This window comes from Cyrtonyx montezumae, unplaced genomic scaffold (genome assembly GCF_038088225.1).
Source record: "Cyrtonyx montezumae isolate F1298 unplaced genomic scaffold, pur_monq_1.0 scaffold_8, whole genome shotgun sequence".
In the NCBI taxonomy this organism is placed as follows: domain Eukaryota; kingdom Metazoa; phylum Chordata; class Aves; order Galliformes; family Odontophoridae; genus Cyrtonyx; species Cyrtonyx montezumae.
In genome coordinates this window covers 4,977,534-4,982,250 of record NW_027072089.1, presented here as the reverse complement: position 1 = coordinate 4,982,250, position 4,717 = coordinate 4,977,534, and the positions used below count along the sequence as shown (strand labels likewise).

Here is a 4,717-nt window from a genome sequence, read left to right as displayed (position 1 = left end):
AAGTTTATGGGGGAAAAAAAAAAAAGAGAAAGGAGAGATCTTCATTAAAAATTGTTGAATGAAATCAGTACAGCAGTCAAAGGTGTAGATATCCTGGGAAAGTAAGCGAGATTCCAAGATAAATATATGTAATCCTTTCTTCTCAAGACCTTTTTGGGTGTTCTTCCAACAAGGTATAAGCTATGCCTTTACTGTCAGATCTTTTGTTAGTCATCCGTTTGCTTTGAATAACAAAAGGATGGAATGGTTTAGGTTGTAAGGAACATTAAGTATCTAGTTCCAACCCCACTAAATCAAGGCCACATCCAACCTGGCTTCCAATGCTTCCAGGGAAGCAGAATCTACAACTTCTCTGGGAAACCTGTACCTCCTCCAGTGCCTCATCACTCTCATTGCAAAGTAAAATCTGCTGTTGTTCTTTTAAAGAAAGAATAGATGATACTTTAAATACGTTTATTATTACTATTTATTTGTTTTATTTTTTTAAAGGTAATATTTTATTTCTACATCGCTGAAACCATGCCATCACATTTTCCTAAAAGGAGACTGTTGTAGGGCACAATTAGCCCTACTGGGCCTATTGAAGAGGCTATCTTTTATGTAATAGTAGAGCAGGTAAAGAGTACTGGTCATGAAAAGTAAAGACAGAATTCATATCACAGAACATCCACTAGATCTTGAGAAAGGTCAGAAAGGCAACTAGCTTGTAAGTGAGACTATTTGTGTGCATGTTTGTTTTCAATACATATCATAAATGTATATATCAGATTCAGAATATATACCAGATAGCTACTAGTGCCCCCTTCTGCTATTAGTAATGCTCTCATTTGTCAAAGCATAGTTTAGACCATTGTGCACCTGATATTGTTTTGATCTGATTGTAAATCACTAGATTGTAATATAACATATTAAGTCTGCTTGAAGATGAGCAAGACTTAAATTACTAAAATATACATCTTGCTTTTTCATTTGTACTTTTTTCTTGTTGTTGTTTGATCAGTTTGTTTGCTCAGTTTCAATCTGTTTGTTTTTCAGATGATACACACAATCAGAGTGTTCCCAAATCTTAATGATGAGCAGCCTACACCTAACCAGATACTTTATGATATTTAAAATGATAGTTTTATTTTTGTAGCTTACCTTTAACATCAAAGTGAATTCAAGAACTTTGGGATAGGAGAAAATGTTTCCCAAACAGGTTCATAAAGAGAATCTGGGGGACATAAGCTCTAGAAATCCTATACAAAAAAATTCCTGTAATATGAATAAGTGAATGACACTGACTTCAACATATCACTATTTTCAGAGAATCTAGCAATGAATTTCTTTTCAACTCTTTAATCATAACAGACATGGACAAATCTTTCCAGACTTCTTAAGGAAGTGTGTGTATAATTTTAAAGCATTTTCACATTACCATTACAGAGAGAGTTCAGAAATCTCATCCTACTTGCAAGAAAACAACCCAATTCTACTTTAATTAAACATGCTGAGATGAATATGTAACAAGATATCCTCAGACAGGATTGTTTTTACTGTAGAGGAAAGATGGAATTCAACTATAGTTAAAGATGTTTAAATGTAAGTATCTACCTGTATGTTCTGATGGAAATGTACCACATTATACATTAAACAAAAATGCTTGAGATCCCTAAGGATACAATATAACTCCTGGCTTCCACGTACTTCCAATGTCATAGTACACTTGTTCATATCTGATAGTTAAGAGGATGTCTTAGATATCTCAAATAGCACTAGAAAATTAGCAAAAAGGAAATCATAATGCACCGTTTTTTCTTTCGAGAAACAAAAAGTCCATCAAGTTTAATCAGCTGTGCTGAACATTACACACTATAATGAGAATTTGGATATCTTATTTTTAAGTACATTTTTACATATGAAACCCTGTATAGAAGCATTTCAAATTTGAGTTAAACACTGAGTGTGCTTAATGGGTAATGCCTGTAGGATGAAGCCGCAAAAGGATGTTATTACATTAGAATAATTTTAAAAAGAATCTATTACACATCAGCAAGAAAATTCAATACACTGATTTTTGGAAACCTGAAAGAAATAAAACTATCAGCTACTGTCAGTATTACATTATTAATAAAGACATAAGACATGACTCAGACATTTTAAGTTTCATTAATGTTTTTAAGAGAATTGTATTATTTGCCCAGACCACGAGGGTTGAGTGAAATAAAGAAGAGGGTTTGCATTTAGTGCTACAAGTGTAAGTAACTCACAGTAACTGCACTGCTGCTCTCAGAGCCAAAGACAAACACTGAACTGATGCACTGTGGAACAGGCACTTCAGTGAGTCAGTGAGATTGTCAAGAAACAGTTCATGCATTAAAATAGACAGTTTTAATCCTTAAAAAATCCTTTAAAAATATTTCCTTCTGGAAATATATTCTTTTTTCAGAGCTGGAAGGATATGAGCTTGATGATCCAATACAGTAGCTGCATCTTTAATTTAGAATGTCCGTTTATCAGGACGAGAGTGTTTCATTCACAGTGAATTTGAATCTTAAAAGCTTCATGCTCATCAGCAAAACTTATTCACAGTTCGTTAACTCCACAGACTCTTTTGAGTTTATACACTTAGGTATATGCCTAGCTCCTAAAAGAATTCTGAGGTTTGTAAATAAGCACTTGGTCTGTTGCTGTTTCTAGTACCCTTAGTAAATGTCCTTTGATAACTTGAAATTTCTCTCTGCAGCTTGATCTCCTGCAGTGAAGGAAATCTGGATATAAATTATCTTGGTCATGATAGATTATGATGCATGGTGCCCCTAGGCTGCAACTTTGATACCCATTAATGCTAAATAGACTGCAGTAGAATTAATTTCTCTGTTTTTTTTTTTTTTTTCTCTCCGATTGGTTAGTTTATTTGTTTGTTAGTTTTCCTGAAAGAAAGCAACCTTACACATAATTTCAGGCTAGCTGTAAGTGATTTCATGTCTTAAGAACCTCTGCTTCTAACATAAGAAGAATTTAAAGGGGTGATTTTTTACCCAGGGGACGTGAAGCAAAAGTGAAACTGCAGTGTTAAATCTGCTGACAGAAAGCAACTACTGCCATATTTTTATCAAGTTATCAGGAATTCCTATAAACTTTCAACGGGATGTGTTTTTTGATTGAGCAGGCTAGCAAAAGAGGGGCAGACTCTAATGAATCAATCTCAGTGTTTCTTCCTTGCATGCTAACTAATATAGATTTCTCTGTTGTGTTCACTTTGCTTGCTGAGCTGATTGCCTTTTGAGTTGATGAACTGGATCTTTCAAGACATTTAAACTGAGGAGGTAATGAGGAAGTTATAGCTAAGATTTTCATGCAACTCAAAGCACAGTGAGAGTATAGGTAGATGAAATGAAGAAGGTCAATGGTATCCTTGGGTGCATTAAAGAAAGCGTGGCCAGTTGAGGTTGAGGTTGAGGGTTGTGATTCTCCCTCTCTACTCTGCCCTGGTCAGGCCTCACCTGGAGTACTGTGTACAGTTCTGGGCTCCCTGGTACAAAAAATAAAGGGATCTCCTGGAAAGAGTGCAACAGAGGGCTTCAAAGATAATAAAGGGTGTGTAACACCTCTCTTACAAGGAAAGGCTGAGAGAGCTGGGGCCGTTCAGCCTTGAAAAAAGAATACTCATTGAGGTTCTGATCCATGTCTATAAATATCTAAGGTGTGGGAGACAAAGGGACAAGGCCGGACTCTTCTCAGCAGTGTGTGGTGATAGTACAAGGGGAAATGGCCACAAACTGAGGCATAGGAATTTCCACACAAATGAGTGTGCGAACTTCTTCACAGTGAGGGTGATGGAGCGCTGGCACAGGCTGCCCAGAGAGGTGATAGAGTCTTCTTCTCTGGAGACATTCAAGACCTGCCTGTACACCTATTTGTGCAATGTGGTCTAGGGAGCTGCTTTGGCGGGGGAGTTGGACTCGATGATATTTAGAGGTCCCTTCCAACTCCTACAATTCTGTGATCCTGTGAAATAAATTCCTGTTAATTTTAAGTCTTTGGCTGATGTCTCTGGGAATCATGTCTATGTTGATGGTGATTTTTATAGAATTATATGCAAGTTAGTGTCTGCAGACTTTTACCAGATCCACGCGCTGCAGAGTTTCCCACTAGAGATTTGTCCCACTAATTTCAGTGGGACAAAACATTCTTCCCCCGTAGTGTTCTGTGTATTAAAAAGAAGAGTCTAATGTCCACAAAATGAGTGTGAATGATAAAGAATTGAAAGAGACATACATTACATCAGTTTGTGAGAAAACACTTGGTTAGAGAGAGCTGAAGTAGCTCAGCTGGGAGAGCATTAGACTGAAGATCTAAAGGTCCATGGTTCAACCCTGGGCTTCAGCAATGATTTATGGATGATTCTGGAGCTTCAGTTCTGATCTTGCTACTGAGAGAGAGGCAGTGATATCCAGGAAAGACACAAAAGGAAAGGCTACAATGAGAAGAGGATGAGAGATGGGTCTTTTCAGTCTGGACAAACTGAAGTTTTAGAGATAGATATCAATATCTATGAGAGTCTGAAGAGAGGGTGGAAAGGGGACAGAACAATCACTTGGTACCACCTAGAGCCAGGACAAGAAGCAATGAAACAAACAGGAACACAAGAGGTTCCAAATAACAAGTAGCATTTTGCAGTGATGAGTACAGAGTGCTGGTACAGTTTGTCCAGAAATGTTGTGGAGTCCTCATT

The 4,717-nt window shown here is 37.0% G+C and overlaps 1 non-coding gene across 1 annotated transcript; it reads left to right on the top strand.

Annotated features, from left to right (window-relative positions):
- The first annotated feature begins 4,298 nt into the window (after positions 1–4,298).
- Positions 4,299–4,371, top strand: TRNAF-GAA (transfer RNA phenylalanine (anticodon GAA)). The gene has a single exon. It is a non-coding gene; the product is annotated as a tRNA-Phe (tRNA).
- Positions 4,372–4,717: the final 346 nt, after the last annotated feature.